Source organism: Diadema antillarum, unplaced genomic scaffold (assembly GCF_040938485.1).
Source record: "Diadema antillarum isolate AM-2024a unplaced genomic scaffold, OU_Dant_1.0 seq00002339_RagTag, whole genome shotgun sequence".
NCBI lineage: Eukaryota > Metazoa > Echinodermata > Echinoidea > Diadematoida > Diadematidae > Diadema > Diadema antillarum.
The window spans coordinates 27004-50734 of record NW_027272954.1 but is presented as its reverse complement, the minus strand read 5'-3'; the positions used below and the strand labels follow the sequence as shown (position 1 = coordinate 50734).

Sequence of the window (23731 nt, the reverse complement as noted above, 5' to 3'; positions counted from 1 at the left end):
TGCTCAAATTTCGTGAGTAACTAGGAAACTTGTGAAGCTTTATGGACATAATCAAGCGAATTGCCGCAGTCCTTTCATTTTCGCGTTGCATTGCAAAAAAGCATGGAGACTCCTTATAAGGGGTGCCCCGGGGGTTACTTATAAGGGGGACGGGGTTACTTATAAGGGGGACGGGTTACTTATAAGGAGGGGCCCCCCTTGTGAGTGGGTTTCCCGAACTGAGGTGGTACCCTCAATCATACATACAACTAGACAGAGTTCTATATTTTACTCTCTTGTGCAATAGTGTGTGTGTAGGGCCTACTGCTGGTAGCTGGTGTAACTTTAGTAACTTAAGCCCCACTCACACCTTTGCGGTTTTAACTGCGTGTGGCTGCTTTAGCCAAACGCAGCCTTTAGGCAGCCTAACGCAGCACTCCGCGGCAAAATATTTTGTAGCAGTCACATTGTTGCGTTGTAGCTCATACATTTTTAAAGAAAATGATTGCCTACGGTTGCCTTACACCTCGCTCCAGCTCGCTTTTGCTCGTAACAGTACGATTCAATACGAAGATTGCTCGCCCCGTTGCGCGTGTACCTCTTTCGCCACTCATTCGTTGCTCGCTAGCAGCTCGCATTAACTCGTTTCTCCTCATTTCACTGCTCATTCACTCGCTTTAAGTAGACTGTTGCTCGTTCCAGCTTGTTCCGCTGCGTATCAGTTCGCCTTGCTGCGTACTTGAGCTCGTAGGGAATTGCACTAGCTATAAGTTTTTGACATTTTACAGTTAGTGGGGGCACAAAGGACTTTTTGGTTCAATTTCTTCCAAAAGCACCAAATTTGGTACCCGGTACACATGTTGCCCAAACCATATTATTTCGATTTTTGATGGGCTCCAAGAAGGGCGCCCTCCAGGGCCAAATCCAATATGGCCGCCAACTGAATTTCAAAAGTCGCATTGTTTAAAAAGGTAAACATTTCACAATCATTTTCAAAATCTGTATTAGAGGTTTTCTGGTTTTAAAAACTGATACACTTGTATGTTTGGATCTGATGTTGCTGAAAGCAAACAATCATTACAAAAGCTTCATGATTTGATAAGCATGTTGTGTTTCTTATGTGAACTAGGTGAATTTTAATTAAGTCTAACTAGATTTTGTATTCACAGATATATACGCAGTCATAGCGAGCTAAGGCGAGCAGCATCGAACAGGAACGAAGATGAACGAGGTAAGGCGAGGATGAACAAGAGGGAGCGAGCGACGGACGAGCTAGATTCGAAATGTAGCGATCTACATCCGCAACAGTCCTTGCTAATGCGAGCAGAGTACTAGGAATAGAATGTGGTGATGCGAGCTACGGCGAGGTAATGCGAACGAAGGTGAGGTAAGTCGAGGTGAAGCAAGCAGGTATCGCAACCATATGCAGTAAAACGCATTCAAAATAAAGCTGCATTTGCCTGCGTTAAGCAGCTCGTTGTCGCTCGTCCTTGCTCGTCCTTGCTCACATTAGCTGGTTGCCCGTCGTCTTAGCTCGTATGGATTTTGAGCTTGCGTTCAGTTGCGGATGTTTGAAAAAATTTCAAACGAGCTAGCTACAACGCAAAGCCTCTGCGTTAGTCTGTATATTGACCTCGTATTAGCTCGTTTCATTGTGTAGTACTACGTATGGCTGCGTTAGGCTGCGTTCGGGCAATACGCAGCTGAACGCAAGCTCGAAACGCAAAGGTGTGAGCTAGGCTTAAGGGTGCTATTCTGTCTTTCTGAAATCCTTCCCAGGAATAGGATTTTTTCTTAAGTGGTATTCTGAAAATCTTCCTAAGTTTCTTCCTAAGTAAACTTAGGAAGAAACTTAGGAAGGGGTGGGTGGGAATATGTAAATTTCTGACTTGGGAAGAAGTTGGTATTCTAGAATGCACTTAGAAATAGTGGTGGGCTATAAATGGGTGATGTTTCAAAATCCTTAGGGTCCTTGCTTATTTGAAGCAGCTTATCATACTGAGCATTTTGACACCTTTCATTAAGAAATCGGTTGAAAAATGAGATGGAGTCGGCCAAAAAACTGATTTGGGGGGGGCAAAATTACTGTCACGCGTCGGTCAAAATGTAGTGAAAAATAATAAATTCACTATCCAAAGGAGTATGAAGATGATTTACGTGTCCAGATATATGTTTTTGAGGTCAAGGAATTGATTGCAAATGTCAGAAACCCTTAATGTACTAGAGAAAGCATTCAAATTCTCAAATTTTGCTTTTTTTTGGGGGGGGGGGGTGTAGGGCTAAGTTTCGGCCCATCTCTAGTATTCCAGTCACCTAACGTGCACTTTGTCATCTTCTAATTGTTGTCACAGATTTATAAATTTGATGATAATGAAGATATAGGGTTCCTAAACAACAGTAGAATTGAGGTCAAGAAACTGATTGCAAATGCGTTTTGAAGCCGTAGAAAGTATTCAAATTTTCTTCTTCTTTTTTTTTTTGGGGGGGGGGGGGAGGGGGGTTAGTGGTGGGGTAGACTCTAAGTTTCATTGTATTTTCTGTCCATAAATGACCCATTTCAAATGTGTAGACTGCAGATTATGATCACAAGTTGCAAAGAAAATAATTCAACATTACTTTCCCTGATAATATCAAAGGGAGAGTGGACATCCCTTGTTAACTTCAGCAGAGTTTCAGCAGTGGACTATCTTTCCGTCTTCATCCTCTATCACATGCCAACATGAAAATAGGCAGAACATCACAAGTTGTAGGTTGAACAACTACACAGGCTTTCAGAAGCTGATAACAGATTTTATTTCAAAGAATCTCCACACTGAAGAATCTGTTGCAGTAACGGAACTCTATGGACTTGGTTTCCCTACTGTATGCCACTGTTTCTCAGCATGGAGAAGGCAACTCAAGTAGAACCTGTTCAAATTCTTCCACAACTTCACAGAGATCTAGCAGCTCAGAAAGTGAATACTCTCACAGGGTTTCATGTGACCTTCTACTTATTTCAACCAGAAAAACCAACATTACCTGTTGAGAAACATCTCCTACATTACAGAACTGTACTGTACAAATGATGTGGCTGTGTTGCATTGCAACAAGGTCGCGAATATAGATTTGGGGCACAGTTTGATCTTACACCGCATGTAACATCTCTCGATACTCTAAATGATAAGGAGTTTGAAGGTCTTCAAATAACAATTTGGATTGCGAGAGAGATCTTGCAAAGTTTGACAAGCTGGCAGCAAGATCCGCATCCTGCTCATGTATTCAAACTGGAGTGTCATACAGAAGGCACACTTTTCAATATAGGGGATTTCCAAGCATGATCTCACTTTGACAAACTTAACTAGATTTCAGTAACAGACCTGAAAATTGTCTGACTCTCATTCCTACCAGAGTCAGTCACAATCCGTGCATTGCCTGATATGCCCATGGAAGAGGATATGCAACTGATTCTGAACATCACTGAGATTCAACAAGCACCTTCAAAGTTGAAGTTGCAAGTGACGCTGCTGAACCAGATATTGCGGTCAATGAATTGAACCTTGTGCCGTTATTTGGGATGTTAATAATGTCAGACAGTGGTACCTCGGCATATGCAAAATGACAATGGAAAGGGCACATACATACACGTGTAGTAGAACGTCTTAAAGTGTTGTGATCCTGATAATGGGTGACGTTTGAGATACCCAAAGCGACATGACACACAGACTGTAAATGTCCTGCAAATTATACCTGTTGCATGGGACCATGGGACCTTGAAAGTGTACCAATGTATTTGTAGTTCACAATTACCACACAATAACTTTGTTGATGCCCTGTTCCAATCATTCTATTGAGTAGAGAGGAGAATAATCACACCATTATGGCAAGCAGAGATATACAAGTTTGTTAATGAATGGAACTTAAATGCAGTATTTTTTTATACCAGTATGTGGTGTCTTAGTGTAACTGTTGCAGTTGTGAAAGCAGTGTTTTAAAAGATTTTTTTCATTTTTCAAAATTTGGATTGCTTGAAAGGGCATAACGTACCCTTCCTATATTTACTAGTGTTTCTATCATAATTTTCATCACATAAACCTGTGACTATGAAATTTTGGAAGATGGCAAAGTGCATATATATTTGTACATTGGGTGACTGGAATACCAGAAATGGGCCGAAATTTAGCCCTATGCCCCCCCCCCCCCCCCCAAAAAAAAGAGCGAAATTTGAGGATTTGAATGCTTTCTATAGTATATTATGGGTTTTTGACATTTACAATCAATTTCTTGACCTAAAAAACATATATCTGGACACTTAAATCATCTTCATACTCCTTTGGATAGTGAATTTATTATTTTTTCACTATATTTTGACTGAAGCGTGACAGTAATTTTGGCCCCCCCCCCAAATCAGTTTTTTGGCCGACTCCATCTCATTTTTCAACCGATTTTTTAATGAAAGGCATCAAAATGCTCAGTACGATAAGCTGCTTCAAATAAGCAGGGACCCTAAGGATTTCGAAACATGACCCTTTTTTACCCCCTGTATAGCCCACCACTATTAGAAAAGAATTTTAGGAAGATAACTTGGAAAGCTCCACCCCTGTCCTAAGTACGCTGTTAAGAATAGGAAGCTGCAAAACATCGTGATAGGTGCGCTTGTCAATCACTGCGTGCAGCATGTACTTTGATGCGCGAAATGGGCGTCAGAAAGGGAACATGCCGCGCACACGTGTATTTGACCTTACTTCATAGTAATGCGATTGTCATTGGTTGGTTCCTTATGATACGGCATTTTGTATTGGCTTAAGAAAGGACGTGGGCGGGGATAAGGATGGCCTAATTTGCATTAAGAAGTGCCTAGGAAGAAATTTCAGAATACCATTTCTGTCTTTCCTATAGGCACTTTCTAAGTTTCTGACTTGGGAAGAAACTTAGGAAGAATCTTAGGAAGATTTTCAGAATACCACCCCTAGTAGCTGCGTGGCAGCACCAACTGTAGTGTCGACCTACTCACTACTCTAGACGCAAAGTATAAGACTACGAAGAGTACGGTAACATTTCTACTCGGGTGCAAACTGAGTGTTGTCATGTTCTATGTGGGTATGGGTCTAACTTGTTAGAATCTAAGTTTTAGTTTCTGTAATATACTAAAAAGGTGTCCAACACATGAACACTTTGACCAAAGAATCGGTCTACATCTGGTCGTCGGGGATATGTTCCGCAGAGACGGCGTCTGGCTTTACGGAGAGCGATAAAATAACAAAAAAAGACTCCTCCGGACAGATGGATACTTCTGTCTAATCGACACTGCACATTGAAACTGACAGCCCTCTATGACACTGCACGTAAAGAACGAACTTTCATGCATGAGACTGCGTGCAGTGCCAGTGGTTTTCATTCTTCACTACTGCAGGGACTCCGACCCCAAGCCCCTTCTGATCGGGAGATTCTCCCGACTGAAACCCCTCCCTAGCAAACGGGAGACTCCAACTTGGCTCGCGCACATCATGAGCGCAAAGCGGGAATTCCGTTAGGCTGGGGTTCTAAAGTGGAAGCTCTGGGTTCTTACTGCTCTCTCGTGCTATCTAAGGCTTATTTTTTGATATGTGATGACACTAAGTAAGAAATGATTTTAAGCGGGAGACACAGAGCCAGGGCCGGAGAAATTAAATCTCATGGGGGAGAACGAGAGATTTTGCAAAAACGGGCTTTTGGCAGGAGATCTCCCGTCGAAAGCAGGAGAGTTGGGAGTCTCTGCTACTGGGATTTTGAAGATGTCCATACACGTGTAGCGTGTAAATATTACTGAATAGTGAAAAACCCGATGATAATAAACAAGATCAACAGCAAAATAATGATACCATAGATTATAAATGCACACTCAAAAAGCATTGCATGTACATATGCATTTCACATGTATTGTCAATAGGGTAGGGGTGTTGGTTTCAAAACTACGGCGCAACCGAGTGCGGCAAAATAACCCACGCGTTTGAAGCAGAATTAGTTATCTTGGAGTGTGTACCGCAAATCACATTTTTAATGTGCGCTTGTGAATTAAGAGTATTTTCTTTACGTGTTCACGAGTTAAATTTCAGGCAAATTGTGAGATATTTTAAATACTAGACTCTAACAGTTAGCAGAAGCATACCAAGGTATATTCTTTACAGTATACAGTTAAAATGGACACCCAAAGTGTGATACATATTATGCACTCACAGTATACAGGAAAAAAAGCCAGTTTGTGCACTTAAAGGACAAGTTCACCTTCCTAGACATGTGGGTTGAGTGAATGCAGCAATATTAGTAGAACACATCAGTGAGAGTTTGAGCAAAATCGGACAATCCGTTAAAAAGTTATGAATTTTTGAAGTTTCTACTCAGTCACGGCTGGATGAAAAGACTACTATAGCTTGTGATGTCACATGAGTACAACGATATAAAGAAAGAATAAAGAAAATTCAACATATTTCCATTTTTCTCGCATAACAAAAGAACACTCGACTTCTCTCTTTCAGAAGGCAGGGGGAATAATATTACCCTTAACATACGTCAGTAGCAAGTCGAAGAAGTGTGCACTTTATTCAAAAAGTAAAGTTTTGTGAAATTCTCTTTTTATTTTCGTTATATATAGTTGTACGCATGTGACATCATACACTGTAGTAGTCTTCTCTTCCAGCAGTGACTGTGCAGATACTTAAAATATTCGTAACTTTTGAACGGATTGTCCAATTTTCCTCAGACTTTCACTGATGTGTTCTACTAATATTGCTGCATTCTCTCAATCCTAAATGTATATGAAGGTGAACTTGTCCTTTAAAGGGGATGACTAGTAACCGATCAGTGGGAATCAGTGGGAATTCTGAGGGATGATTGTTCCAATCCTTATGAGATTCATTTAAGAGTATATATCTACTGTTGTGTGAAAATTATTTGCTTCAGAACGGTCTCATATTCAAGTAATGTGCAGTTTAATGCCCCGTCACTGACCAGGCACGCTAACCTGGAAACATTAAACTGCACATTACTTGAATATGAGACCATTCTGAAGCAAATAATTTTCACACAACAATAGATATATCGACTGTACTCTTAAATGAATCCCATAAGGATTGGAACAATCATCCTCCAGCATTCCCACTGATTCCCACAGATCAGTTACTAGCCATCCCCTTTAAGTATATAAAAAATATATACACTGTAATGTATTAATTTCAGATTTCATTTGCTGCAGGTATACTGTATGTGATTTGCAGTGAATACTACAGATCTGAACTGAAGATTAAAGCATTTGATATTTCTGTATCAAGATCATTTAATATTTCCTCATTCTGCTGACTGCCATGGAACTAATGTACAATTTGTATTGTACTATAGCTTCTTTGATGAAATTGATCCATGAGAAGCCATTTGCGCACACTATCTATGGCCAGCTGTAGCATTGATAGTGTGCACAAGCATCAGATAAAATAAAGACAAGGACTGAGAAGTAGAATTTTTAGTAAATGTAGTGTGTGAGAAATTTTATAGTCACACTACAGATTTTTTGATTGAATCATTTCTTTATTCAAGAAAATGTTTATACATAACCAGGTCAATTATCTCTTTAGATAATTGCAGGTACACATTGAACATACAACACAAATAACATCCATGAAATTAATGTGCCAGTATCAACAATAATATTTAAAACTAACAATCATTATAGCATTTATATCAATTCTTTCATATATATATGTATATCGGACGTTTATAGAAACTTCACACTCCGGGCGGACCAATAATCAGTCGATATTCTGCTTTTTTGTTTTCTGATTTCGTTTTGTACATAATCAAAAAACTCCATTTACTTTCCCATTGAAAAAAAAAATATCCGTGGTCCTAAAAACTGTAATAAACCTTCTTTCGATGTATCTAATTCAATATTACATATACAAATATAAAATATTACACATATACTATACTAATCAACAGACTTCAACATTTTGCATACTATAGAGATAAACCCATGAACTGAGAGTGAGAGTTGAATTCTGATAAAATGTGTATCTGTATAGGACTGATACTTTTTGTTTACTTTGATAATGACGTTTATTCGTCTGCACAAAGGGTATTAATGATATTTTGTCCGTTGAGGTCATAACCATGTTTACATTGAAAAAAAAGAAAGAAATTATATATTCCAGGAGAGGGTTAAAACAGTAAAAAGAATATAACTGGGGATGGATGGTCGCCTTCAAAAAAAATAGGAAAAAAATCTAATAGGAATTCCTTACTTCATTGAGGGAAGTATTGAATTTACAATTTCTCATGAATATCCTGGGTGACTTAAACAAGTACTTTGTTGATGTTGTCAATAACTTAACCCTAAAAAGACTGGGCTATTTCGGTAGCTCGAAAGACTGGGGGGGGGGGGCCTAAAGGGCCCCCCCTTAAGATCTCGGCCGTGGATCGCGCGATCGCCGCGGAAATTTGCACAATGGTAGTGTGCGATGTAATCTACAAGATCATATATTTAAATTTTCCAAAATAGTCTTCTTTTATTTTATTTTGATTAATTATGCTAATTTATGCGAGAAATCAGACTTTTTTATCTAAATCAGTATATAAAGCTCCAAAAGTGCTCATTTTTGGTCCAGATATTCTTTGTAGCATTCTTAGCAAATGTACTTGAAAAAAAATTCGGTATCAAACTTAATTTATTTATTTTATTGTTTTATGAATTTCTTATCTATTTCTTTGTTTTTTGGACCTTTTGTTTTTGTTGTTTTTTTCAGCAAAATTTGTGGCAGACCCTTTTTGAAGCATAATACTACTAAAACAAATTGATTTTAGCCATTGAGAATAAAAATAAGCATATTTATATGAACCATGTGATAAAACTCAATTTGCATACAGTACTTTGTACACAAAATCACATTTTTGAGCCATTTTCGGTCTCACGTGCATGTACAAAAAGTTATGTAACTTCAGAACCGTACCCCCGGGCGTCACAAATTTGGTGTCAAAATGTGCGGGAAACTCAAAAGAAAAAAGTCATAGAGCATCGCGGCGAGAGCATTGCGTGTTGCTGAGTAATCACGCGAAATGTCGAGGGAGGCCACCCCCCAGTCTTTTTAGGGTTAAGGCATGTAATGTGCCTTGTCAAAATTGTATTGGTTAAAGCACATCATAAAGAAAAAAAAATTTTGTTTTACAACAGATTGATATGTTATTGACATTGCCAATTTACATCAGGGCTCCACACTAACTTATATTTTGGTGGCCCGTTTGGGCCACCAAATTCTTCATTTCTGAAATTTGGGTGGCCCGACGTGCGTTTTTGGTGGCACCGGGCCACTGGGCCACCGTTAATGTCGAGCCCTGTATATACAGTGTATACATATTAGTTTTGAGTACCTGAGAAACATCCACAGAGACTCCAACCCAAAGCACCTTCTGATCTGGAGATTCTCCCGCCTGAAACCCCTAGCAAACGGGAGACTCCAAGTTTATGTGTGCGAAGCGTGAAGTTCCCAGGGTTAGATGCTCACTGGTGCTATATAAGGATTATTTTTTGCAACATACAATAGCAATAAGTAAGAAATCCTTTTGAACGGGAGACTCAGAGCCAGGGCGGGAGAAATTAAAACCCAAACGGGAGAACAGGACATTTTGCAAAAATGGGTTTTCGGCGGGAGATCTCCCGTCGAAAACGGGAGAGTTGGAGTCTCTGCATCCATGTTATGGTTTTGGTTGTTATTTGGTCTCATGTGCATGGAAGTTACATTTTTATTTTTTTATTTTTTTTTCAGTATAGGGCCATTCATAGATCATGTCATTGCAGGAGAGAGACAAACACATCCAAATCACCTCAAATAACTGAGAAAAAGAATTTCCTTTTTTTAACCTTTATTGTTTTCACATTCCCCATTTCTTTTCAGTTGTTGTTGTTGGGTTTTTTTTAATGTGTGAAATTTTTCCTTCGATTAGCAAATCATGCATCCCGTAAACTACTTTGCATCCAGTACAGTAATTACTGGAAGCATAGTGTAAAGTACTGGATGGTGGGTTTTTGTCTATGGCAAGCCAAAAGGTAATGCATCCAGTGCATTTGCCAATCAGGTAACATTTGTATATGATCAAAAAATGGATTCACTGGGAAAAAAAAAACCAAAAACTGTCCCCCATTCTATAATACAGAGGATGCACATCTTTTTCATGTGTCTGTACTTTACAGCATGCATACATGTGATAATTATGGAACTTAGCCTAAACCTACATTGTATGTGGCTTCACTCATCTGGTGGGTTAAGCATTCCATAGTTACCTTATGCACACAATTCCTGGTGATGCTTTTAGACCTGTGTATCATTGGTATACTGTGTAACAAGTGCTTTGCTTAAATTTATTACATTTTACCGAGACATGCTGAATAATTTGTGGTTGAATATTTCTTCGTATATTCTCTAATTTGCAGTATGTTGAAAAGACTGAGTGAAGATAATCTTACCAAGGAACCAGAGGAGGTATTTGACCTGTTGGAGAAACTTGGAGAGGGGTGAGAAACTTTAAAATCAAGCACTTACACTTGTACTAATTTGATCTTGAGAATTCTCTGAAGGCACAATAAAGTAAATCTACAAGGAAAAAAGAACTGATTGAATAGTGAATATACAATGAAAGAGAATGTCAGTATTTTCCTTGTCCTGTAACGAACAACAAACAGTATTTTGCTCTCCTACATGTATCCTTCCATGTACACCACCAGCCCCCTTTTATATTGCAGGAAAAATGACATTAGTAGTCAATATCTAGATGTCAGGTATGAGAAGCGTTATCACACACAACAACTCCTACATGTGATATATGCAACACAAAAATTACTAGCAAAAAACACTATTACAGTGTAGTAGTGCTTGCATCTGACCATCTCTGATCCGGACTTCTCTATTATCCGAATGCCTCCAAGCAGTAAGTAAGTGAGCACAATTAAAATTCTGTTAGGAGGTACGCTACCTACGTAGGCTCTACTTCTGGATGGGCAGCCTACTCGTACCCATTGTTTCTCCCATATCTGGCCAAATCGCTTATCCGGACAGGCATCGATCCTGACATGGCCAGATAATGGAGGTTGGACTGTATTTGTCATTGACGGATGTATTGTGTTTATAATTTGTATAATTTTACCTGTGTGTTGTGGAAGCAAGTAAATGCATGCTTATCAAACCACTGGAACTTTAATATCTTTGTTTCTTGCTTACAACTCATATTTAGCATTTATCGTACGTGTATTGTGAGTGGATTCTATCAAATTGTCCGTTCAATAAACATTATTTATACCCCTGAGAAACTTTAAAATCACATTATCCTAGGATGTGATGTACACTGTGGTGTCCATGTACAATGTGGATTTGTTATTTTTTAATAGTCTCAATATACTGTACAGGGAATAATTTTACAACTCAAGTTTGATGAGCAGTTTTGGCTGATGAACAATATTTCAAATGGTATCTTGTACACTTGTGTGGAAGAAAACTGCTACACAAAACTGCTACACAAAAATTAGTTTGTGTAGCAATGGTGTAAAAATGCATAGCAAATTGTGATGCGATGCCAGGAAAATTATTCACCTGCTGTATATAATGGTAATTCTTCTTCATTTGAACAGGGTCTAGTGGAAGAAAACAGCCCAAGAGAGCTTTCTGCACTGCTAAAAAAATTCACAATATTACATGTGATTTATTGCAGAATTTGTCATACAGATATACCAGACCATGAATGTGTAATTTCGTCAGCATTATTATGATATTTTGTTTCTAACCAATTCCCTTATAAACTTATTATATCATAAACCAGTGTTGCAGATGTCACCAATATGTTCTCTTCCCTCCCTGATTGTCGTACATTCACCAAATATAGTTCCTATGGCAGCGTTTTCAAGGCTATGCACAAAGAGTCTGGCCAAGTGTTGGCCATCAAACAAGTTCCTGTTGATACAGACTTACAGGAGATTATCAAAGAAATCTCCATCATGCAACAGTGTGACAGTCCGTATGTCGTCAAATACTACGGGAGCTACTTCAAGAACACAGACCTATGGGTAAGGAGATTGTATAAACACATGTAAATGCTCTGACCTGTGTGTAAACAAATATGTTGATTTTCTCTTTCTGTTTCCTGAACATAACAAGCTTCCATTCTTTGTATGCCTCCACCACAAAGTGTTGCCAGAGGCACTATTTATTTATGTTATATTGTCATGATCACTGAGGTTAAAATACAATGGCCTGCCAAACCTTAGCAGCAAGGTTCCATGTTGATATACAAAGAAGTGATGGGAAGTTTCTTCAAGCTCTGTTATTGACTTTCTGGGATAGTTATTGCTAATCTTAAAACTGACAACAATTTAGGTTTTTTTTTTTTTGCCTGTTCTTGCACAATGGTTGCTTTCATGATGTGTTATGATACAAAATGTATGTACATGTATATGATATTGTTAGTGACATTTCATGACCAAGTGCATGTTATGGGGGTTTCATTTAAAAAAATCTTTCAGGCTTTCATTTCCTTAATTTTTTTTTTTTTTTTCAAATTTTGAAAACTGCAATGGAAAGAGTACTCTACTTCTTCCAGTGTCTTTTAATAACATCCTTTGTCATCAAGTCTTTGTTCTGTAATTGACAATATTCAGTGAATTTTATTTTATTACTCATTAACTTTTGAAAGGCATTTCATATAATTTGTATATTACCTGCAACAAAATAATCTACATTTCTGTTTACTTACACACAGTGCATTTTAAATGTGTTTTATGATTTTGTGCAGATTGTCATGGAATATTGTGGAGCAGGGTCAGTGTCAGATATCATGAGGAGGAGAAATAAAACGGTAAGTTTAATTTGCTCTTGTCTTCACCACTATGTAATATTTTTTAACTTGTCCCTCTTGTATTTGTCATCATTAGTCACAATTCAAAATACATTTTTGTATCAACCGTTCCTTCACAGGGCAGACTGCATATTGGATGCATTTAAGTATACTAAATGCATTATTCTATGAATTATGCCTATCTGTTCATTTTGTCATGCAGGAAGTCAGGGGAGATTTTAAAAATATCCTTCCCATTTTAGTTTATCATAATCAGATGCAAATGTTAGCTGAGTCTCAATGACATTTTGCGTGTGTCAGTCAATATGATAAAAAAAAATGCTACCTTATTCTCTCTTTGTGTCCCATATCTTCCTCCTTTGTCTCAAGTTAAGCGAAGCTGAAATAGCAACCATCCTGTACTCCACACTCAAGGGTTTAGAGTATCTCCACTTCATGAGGAAGATTCACAGAGACATTAAAGCGGGTAACATTCTTCTCAACAACGAAGGCAATGCCAAACTAGCTGACTTTGGTGTGGCAGGACAGCTCACGGTAAGTCCAACTCCAGAATTTGAACCATATTTGTTTCATATTCATATTACATTTGTTCCTAAATCACATGAACATTTAGCCATGTCAATTATCATGGATGTGGATCAGCAAAAATTGTAGTTTGTCATACTTTTTATGGACCATGTGTGCTGTAAATAACTTATAGTTTACATGGAATTTGGAGACTATTTTACATATTTTTTGTAAGATCAGGTAACTGTCAAAAGTCTATCATGAAAGGATTTTTACATTGACAGTCACTTCCACTCATTGCATCTAGTGACCATGCTGTCAGAGCTCTGAAATTGAAAGTGTTCTTTGCTATAGTGTCCCAGAACAAAGTTAGTGTACATTGTAAAGAAGATTTTCCCTGAGTCAAAGAAAAAAGTGTTTGCAGTGACAGCAGTATGTCCTTGTATGTCTGAATTCAATCAAATTGTAAACACAATTTCATTGTCAGAATATTATAGCACACATCCTGTAATCCATTTAGAGTAGCTCTTGCTGTCCCTTGGATGTCGTGCTAGTTCACTTTGTCAATACTCTGATATTTCTGGAATTCATGTTGAGGTACTGACTTCATTGTCTGAGAATATGAATTTAAAGTCATGGATATGTGGTGAAAAAGTGTCTTGTGAGAATAAAAAAAAACTGGAGACCAAAATATTTTGCAGACGCAACATATGAAGTGTATTTTGTACCTAGCATGAGGCTAACGTATGATTGTGGCGGGTACAGTGTAACACCCATAGCATACCTTGGTACAGTGGTTGACTTATTTGCCTTCAGATATGTGAACTGGTATTGCCTGGTATATGAGTTTTTCCCAGATGTACACAAAGAAAGTCAAGCTGAGGCTTTCACTTTATGGCTGTTATGTCAAAATCAGTTTGTCTTTTAGTGCATTTTGTTGAATAAACTCAACAGGCAGATAAGCCCCTTCCACCCCCCCCCCCCCAAAAAAAGAAGAAAATAATTAAGATATAACCAAACAGAAGAATCTTCAAATTAAACACTAAAATCATTTATATCCTGTCAGAAGCCATAATAAGAGAGAATTATTTATTATTGATATACACACAGTAGTACTGAAGCAGCTAATAAAGTATTTACGTTGTGGTGGAGAACTCATTTTATACCCATTTGCAAATGACAGTCACCCCTTTCCATTCTGTGCTAGGACACTATGGCCAAACGGAACACTGTGATTGGCACCCCATTCTGGATGGCACCAGAGGTCATTCAGGAGATTGGCTATGACTGCAAGGCAGACATATGGTCACTGGGCATCACAGCACTGGAGATGGCAGAAGGCAAACCACCTTATGCAGAGATTCACCCAATGAGGGTGGGGATGTTTCACCTTTTACCCAAAGTAGTACTAGTTCTTTCTTTTAGCAGGAGGGGTTTGTGGTCTCAGTAAGAAATTGCTTTATTTCTCATAGCTGTAATGAACAATCATGCAGTCAATGTATCACTATACAAATAGTTAATGGTCATGAGTGCGATTGTGCAAGATTGCGTATGAGGTGAAAAATAAAGGCGCTCTATTCAACAAGGCGAAGCCAAGTTGAATAGTGCGCCTCATCTCTCACTGAGTGCGAAATCTTGTTCCATTGCATGAGTAAAGACCATACACCATTTGTTTTATACAATGCCTCAAACTTGAGCAGATATGGTCCAGACAGATTCTTGAATTTAGCACAGAAATGGCAACCATTTTCCTTGAAAGCGAAAAAGTAGCTGTACAATCCCAGCCACTGTGTATGTGTGCGTATGTATGCAAAACCAATCAGTTGGAGTTGTTTACAGAAATGAGAGACAAAGTAAGCATTTGTTAATAAAGCGCGCTTGTAATTCTTCAGTCCGTGTGACAAATGTTTTTTTTTTTTTGTGACATCAGAGTTGTGCAATGGAACAAAAACTTTGAGTCAATCTTGAGTTTAACATGGGAGTCAATGGAAATTGGTGACATCATGCGCTATCCATTTTTGATCAAACAAAATTGCACGGCTGAAAACCACAGCGTGCAGTGATACTTTCAACTGAATGTCACGTGATGGGCAATTGACCAATTAGGTAGCTATATTCTTTTTAGGTGTTGTATGATACATGATATCTCTTTTCTTGCATTTGAATGTATATCTAAACTACACTATTTTAGCTTCATGATATATCATCAAATCAAATTTGCCTTACGTGTTGGAGAACATCAAATGCTTTCTTCTACACATTTCCATTGTTGCATTTTCTTAATGATGCCATCTATGGATGAAATCTGATGGATAGTGTTAAAACATGAAGAAAATGGCTTCGTAATATTTGTGCTTGAGGGCAAACAGTGGCATTAGTATTAATTTCATGTTTTTCACAAGTATTTATGATTGGGGGCTCATTAAATCTAGACATTTTTATGATAGGGTCCTTTACAAAGAAACACTAAATACCACATATGAAACCAAAACAAATAATATCAACAGTAACCCCAAATTGGACATCAATTGAAATTGAGCAGGCTTAGCAAATAAGTTCTAAGAGCTGATGTCATGAATTTAGGAGTATTTGAAGGGTATGTACACACTTGTATTATTAATGAACTCTCAAAAATTGATAAATAATAGATCTTTGTTTATATGACACCACATTAAATGGGAAATACTTATAGATGCAGAAAATATGATCATGGGAGAAGATAATTTATGCACTGATATTTCCTTCTTGTTTTACAACAATATCACATATCTTGCAGATATCTTGTACAACATATTTTGCATGACAACGATCAGTCAGCCAATTTCAAAGTTCCTATCTAAATGTCAGATGAGGGATGGGCTGTTTGCGTGTGGAATGAAGTTCACAAATGTCTAAAACATTTCATTCTATGGATATGTGTGCAGAAATGATTGAAAAGCTAATCTGCTCATGTCTGTGCATTGTTTGTGTATTAAAAAATCAATGTTTTATTGTGATTTTACCAGTTTCAATGCAGTAGTGATGCAACACACCATGATTTAAAATTGGAATGGAGCAATTCAGAAATAAATTCTACAATCTAAAATAATTGCTAGTTAATATACTGTGTTTCAACTGTGTGCTACCAGGCAATATTCATGATACCAACCAAGCCACCCCCAACCTTCCGAGATCCCGAGAAGTGGTCTCAGGAATTCATTGACTTCACTTCCAAATGCCTCATCAAAAGCCCAGAGGAGAGGGCAACAGCCACAGACTTATTACAGGTTTGTAGGTAGAGTATGGAGCATCGTGGTCTCCAGGCAAGGACTTTGTTTTTGCCATAGGACTATGGATACTACGCTATAAACTATGAGTAAGATACATTGATCACTGTAGATTCAAGTTCGTTAATGGTGGATCCAGGGGTGCTTCCTTTGGGCCCTGGGAGTGGGGGGGATCCAAATGTGGGCCTCCATGAAAGTTGTACATTTTCTTCCTCTTCTTTTAAAAACAGGTTAAATTTTCACAGAGTTTGGTAGGTATTATTGTGAAGGTAATGAAATATATATTTGCACAAACATGCACCATTCCCCACCGGCCACCCTGGAATCCCCCTAGAGCACAATGCCATTGGGGGGAACAGAAAAATGTTCCAATTACAGGAATCTTTACGAATCTTCTCTAAACCGTAAGTGATAACCTAAGGTAGTGCTTTGAGTAAGTGACATCAGTATTTGATTGAAATCAGTATATTCCAGCTGTTGATAGAATGCTGTTTTCATGACTCTCTGACATGGAGATATTGTAAAGGTTTTTCAGTTATTTTGTAATTTCACTCAAACCTCTAACTGCTTTGTTTGGTTTGTGATGTTCCTGACCATAATGTTTACACTTTCATGCTGCAGAAAAATTAAATTAGAAGCTGCTGGTTTGATGTGAGTCAGAAGATTGATGATCGTACGATATAAGGGAATCAAAAATATGAATGCATATTCCAAAGATGTGACAGTACAGAGTCTGATCTAATTTCAGACTTTTTTACCCTATCCAAAAATCCTTCTTTTTTTTTTTTTTTCAAATGCACTGAAATGTTCACTCAGTTTAATGCACTTCAGACTTCGCTTAAAATTCATACAACTTTGTAAGTTTCAGGTCATTCAGACATTTTTCTGCCAGTACTCTCACACCCTGGATGTACAATGTGTCTACAAGAGATGCAGTTCTTCATATAGAGATGCAAGAGTGTAACAAAAGGCATGTGAGACATGCATGTACAGTGTAGAATGTCTGTACTTTCAATAGTGGAGCACAATTTGTGAAGTGTTCTTACAAAATTTTTCCATTTCTTTCCTCTTTCGCTTGATATAACCAGCACCCATTCGTGAAGAACGCAAAGCCAGTGTCCATCTTGAATACTATGATCAACGAGGCAAACCACATGAGGGAAAAGGAGAAACTCAAGGAAGATGAGGATGAGGAAGATGGCTCTGTAAGTGTGGGTAGTATTGTATGTCAGATGGTTTGTAATATCTCCCCATTTTCTACCTTTGAGTCTGTTTTCTGGGAATGTTGTGAATACACTTGATAGTCCTCAAAACTCCAGGTAATGATTAGGCATGTCATGTGATATATTGCCATGTAGAACATGACATATTTTAGAACTATGATGGACCAATGAAGAACATTTGTAATATTCATACAAAATTGCCTCATGACCAAAAAGGTCTGATTGTTTTTGTGTAAATCAAAAGTCTTTCATATGTTTCAAGCATTGACACCAGGGGTGAGTTGTGAGGTACAACAGCCAGACTGAAATAATGACAATAATGCATTATAATAAATGAAAAATCCTCTCTCTTTCTGCTATATACAGCGTGTCCCAGAAAAAACGAAATCGGGTTTCCATGCAACGTTTTACTATCGAAATCATACATTTTCTTTACGAACTATACATCAATGGAAAGATAAACTTTTCTTCTTTCATTTGATGTACAACTTAATGTTCATTGTTCATGCATGACTGAGTTAGAACAATGAAAAGTGATGCTACCAAATTTTCATTTGAATGTGGATGTTATTGACTTTAAGTGAATTTTTCAGACTTTTAACGTTACGGTTTCGAAAAACGAAATTCTTAACCCAAATGTGTATGTTTTCTTCTTTCATATGAGACCTTACGCGTCAAATATGAATAACGCATACTTGAGAAAAATCTGTGTGAAAGCATGCTTCATTTCAGCCAATTCTACAGATAGTCGAAGAAAACAAGCATTCAGCTCTCCCGACATAGCATTAGACAATGGGCTCATCTGCACCATTGAATTCACACAAAATAACCGCAGTGCTACAGTGAATGTTGTTGGGGGGGGGGGGATATTTGCAGAGGATGCTGTATGAGACGGACAGCCCTTTGTTGTCATTCATTAAGAATAAGCTATGAGACATAACCAATAATTAAAGACTAATATCGTGAGTATTCTCAGGCTGCACACAGTCCAATGGCTACGTGAAATCGTAAAACAATGATACACATTTTGATGATTTTATACCTCAAACTTATTTCACTGTTTTCATTCCTCTCTACATCTCCCTAACGTGTAGTTAGTCCTTCATTAGTGACAGGGTTTTGAAGTTTTTGAAGGGGGAGGGAAGCAGAAAGAGAGGGTTTTTCACTTTATTTATCACTGAACTTGCTTTGTACATTTCAAAGGTACAAGTGTAGGACAGAAAGTCGTCTTCTGTTTTGTTCTGTTTTGTGTGTGTGTGTGTGTGGGGGGGGGGGGAGGGCTCGGAAGGCTTTTTCATTTACTTTTCTCCCCCTTCACATTCTGCTGATGAACACCCTTGCTCTGTGGTTGGATCATAATTTACGACCCTATTCTGAACCGTCTCTAACATTCCCTTTTAACCCCTCTCTTCATGTTTGTGTAAATTCATTGAAGCATGAAGGCCATTGTTATCTGCCAAGTCGGGCAGGCGTCGGGAAAGCTAACTGACTCCTTAATTACTATCCATCTTTCTGAGTAAAATGGAAGCATATTTTCAAATTAGGTTTCCTCGAGCAGGCGTAGATCATTTTTTACGCATGAGATGTCATTTGAAAGGTAAAAGAATGAATATTAAGGCCATGATTTCATTTTTTACAAAGGATTGCCGAAAAAGCCTAAAAAAACTCATCCAAAGTTGCGATTTGCTCGTGCAAATGAAAATTTAGTAGTATTACTTTCTATTGTTCTAACTCAGCCATGCATGAATTATGAACAATGAGTTGTGCATCAAATGAAAAAAGAGAAATAAATCTTTCCATTCATGCATATCTCATAAAACAAATATATGATTATGATCCCAAAAAATTGCAATGAAACTCGGTTTCGTTTTTTCTGGGACACGCTGTATATGTTATCAGTCATCATTATGTTTAAGTCAGTGACAAATGTCCAAAGGTTTGTGAAGACTGATTTTCAAGTAGTAATTGTAACTCTTTCAAGTTGACAATAAACATCTAATACTATATAGTCTTTTCCCACACGTGAGTTGGTAAATATTAGCTTGCATGGCACCAATAATCTTTTGTTTTGTATTTTTTGCCCCTCTGCATGAATTGAAGTATGTACCTGTGTATCATTGTAGTTAGCTCACAACACATTCATACAAGTAACTGTGCATGCAGTTTATGTTGAATTTGTGTGTTTTCTTTGTGATGATGAGGCCTAGTTTCAAGTGTGTAGAAATGTTCCAACATGTTAAATTCTTCAAGAGGCTGAAAGCAAGAGTCCATGTTCCTCTGTGTAGGTATAGATCAACAATTATCCAGAAACGGTTGGGTGACTGGCATTGATTTAACGGTGTAATTTACCAGCATCTCATTTAACTTTTACTTAGCTTTCAAAATGTCCGTTATCGGGCATTATAGAATATTTTACAAAATTTTCACTGAGGTTGTCCAGCAAAAGAGAATAAGCAGAGTACAAGAGTGGTTGCCATGAGATGAAATAAGGAATCACGTAATTATTGTCATGGAAGAAAAGATTAATGAGTTTTGACCTTGTACAATTTTTCAGGACTATGAAGATGATATTTACACAATTGTGGTAAGGATAGGCATGGGAATGATACAGGAATGTTGCACGTTTCAATTTAAACTGCATTTACAGAGAAGCAATTAGACATAAAGAGACAATGATGTTTGCTGTTTGTGACTGTTTGAATGGATGTTTTCTGTTCTTGTTCTTGTATGTTGGCATCCCAGAGGATTTTTGTCATCCAATTTTCTGGCCCCGTACTGTTACTATAGGCGTTAGCTTTTCTGATTGCCACAGCTAGTTCTTATCTATATGATATTGAAAAAATCCCCTCGAATGTGGATGTTATTGATATTTGGAAGAGAATGCATCTTTAGGTGTATATGGTGATAATATGCACTGTCAAAATGACAAAGGTTTGTGAACTTCTGGATAAAACTCACATTTTGTGGAAATTATTAGCTGGGAAAATCAAGTGGTAATGTGATTTTGCAGGAAGAACGGACATGTGTTGACAATTATCTGTTTGGAGTGTTTGAGGTGTGAAGTAAGAGGTCAGGGTCATAACTTGCTAGTTAAGCTTTGGCCAAACATTTCCTAGATATAATTTCAGGTCTTGAATGCAGTGGCTCATAACTTGCTAAGAATGATACTGTATAGAGAACTAATGGGAAAATATTTCCTGTTGTGCTCATAGGCCTTATGTTGTATAGTGATCACAGGCCTTGAAATAGGATTTTGGAGGGGCAAGGCCATTTAGAAAAGGGCACTTTTTCCAAGAGGCCAGGGCACTTAAGTCAGTCAGAGGGGCACCAAGGCCACATTGGAAAGGGCATGTTGGGTGTTTATACGTGATGTGAATGCCCGATAGAGCTGTATGCTATAGACTGTGCTGCTACACTCCAGCAGCGCACGCACGCATAAGATCTCTCTGCAGCAGACGACGTTAGGCAGTAGGCCATACGTAATACGATGTAGGTTCTGTAGTACAGTACGTTTTCAACGCGTACGCCGCGCTCGCTTTGGAGCACTTCCGGCGCCATTTTGCTTTGAGCATGCTGGCATGAATGCAGAGCGAGAGAGATGGCAATGCTCGCAGCCGTCCGACAGGCCTGGCATTTTTTAGCATGGCTTGCGACCACTTGCTCCGGCCCGCCGCCGCTGCCTAGCTAGTAACTCTATAGCCGCTGCACTGCGGAGGCAGTCAGGACGGTAAAAGCCGGTCGGGCGTACATGTACGTAGACTTCTACACGTCGTCTCGTATCTCGGAAAGATACTTTGAGTTTGAATCAGATATATGTATTGGGACGCGAGTGAACTGAAGGTATGATATTTGAGATCAGGAAAGTTGTTCAAGCTTATTAAAGTGTAGACTTTGAGAAAGGGCATATTATACGTCATAAATAATAACTTTCATTCTAAAAGGGCACCACAGCCACAAGAAAAAGGGCACTTTTTTATGTGATAACTCAAAACCGGATGAAGCAACTTTCACTAAACTTGGTCCAAGGATGATGTATGATGGGGCATTTAGTTGAGTAGTTTTGTAGTGAAATTGGCAAGAGGTCAAAGGTCAAAAAGTCAAGGTCAAATGCTAAAAATGTTGCCATTTTCCCAATATCTACGCAATGCCCAAAGGTATTTTCTTGAAACTTAGTGCAGACATGTGTACTACTGTGTAAAGATTATCCAGAGACAGTTTCATATCATAAGGTCAAAGGTCAAGTGAAAATGTTACAATTTCATTTTTCTTGCAAATGGTTCAATGTACAAGTATCTTCATGGAACTTGGTACATAGGCATGTACTGACTGGCAGGGATTATCTTGGGAATTTAGGGGTCATGGGTCAATAGTCAGGGGTCAAGGTCAAGGTCAACTCCTCAAAATTTCACTCTTTCCCTCATATACTAATATGCAATGCTTGCAGGATTGTTTTTTTGAAACTTGATCCCCTTATACATGTATTACCTAATGGAGATTCTCTGGGAAATTTCCTGCCAGAAGGGCAAGGTCAAACATAAAGGGTTAAAGGCCAGGCTAAAATGAAAAAAAAAAAAATCTATTCTGTACTATAGAATGGGTAGCGAGAATCCTGCGATCTGATTGGTCGAGAGCTATGTGTTGATTTTTACTGGCCGCACGCTACGTACGCTGAGTCACCGTGTGGTAAACATGTTATCGCGCACTTGTAGCAAGAGTACGCGTACTTGTAACAAAGGTTTGCGCACTAAGCAAGCGTTCGCGCACTCAGGTTGGCCATGCGTCCAGTAAATACTGATGCATGGCTGGCCGTGCGTCCAGTAAAAACTGATGCATGCTTGTTTACGGCAAGCCAAAAGGAAATGCATCCAGTAATTTTGTCATCGGGTAACACGATAGAAAAATGGGTTTTTGACAAGAAAATTACCCATTCTATAAATCAGATGACGCACATGTCTTTTCGTGCGTCAGTCGGAATATAGTGTGCATGCGGTAACTATGGAATTTAGCCTAAACCCACTCGGCTTCGCCTCGTGGGTTAAGCATTCCATAGTTACCTTATGCACACAATTCCGACTGACGCACTCAGACCTGTGCGTCATTTGTATACTGTACTGTAATTACACTTTTTCTTCATACCTTGAAAATTACACAATGCATAAACTTATAAAAGGGTCAGTCAAAAGTCAATTGAAATCCTCAGTTCCCCAAGTACATGTGCCTGCACTTTTAGACAATTATAGCAAACCTAGTTCAAGGAAAGTGAACATTCAAGACATTTATGATAAACCTGTCATTTCAATATTTTGCCAGTTATGTGAAACTGTCATCACACATTGTATAGACATTGCACTATACACCTATTGGGAGAACCATGCATTATGGCGGAGGCATACCAGTCGCCATAGCGACATTTCTAGTTTTTTTTTCTTTCTTTTTTGCCGAAGGAGCAGAGATTGTAGATTTGCCCCAATATTTGCTAGCTGATATTGTCTTGTCAAATAGATATATATCATGAATGATCCCTGCAACTATGCTTAGTTACATTATGCATGTTTTTTACATTATGCATATTGTCTTTATTGCTTGCTGCAATACACAGTCTTCATAGACAAAATCTTTTTCTCTCTTTTTTTCAAAGAGTATCACCAACAATATTTATCATTATTGGGGGAAGTTCTGAGTAATTGTGACCATTTTGGCAAATGAGAATGTGATGATAATTTACTCTTAAATGGCACATAATCATATAGGAGACTGCACTTTACAACTTCCTGTATATCAGGAAAAAAAAAAATGCTAAGTGTCTGTCTCTATGCAGAATATAAAATTCATATAGATTGTTTAAGGAGAATTATACTACTGGATTTTTTTAATAAAAGTGATTTATTGTATTGAAACAGTTGTACTCTTAAA

The 23731-nt window shown here is 38.1% G+C and overlaps 1 pseudogene; it reads left to right on the top strand.

Moving 5' to 3' along the window:
- LOC139714607 (serine/threonine-protein kinase 4-like) overlaps nt 1–23731 on the top strand; it is a 47954-nt pseudogene that overhangs the window by 1944 nt on the left and 22279 nt on the right.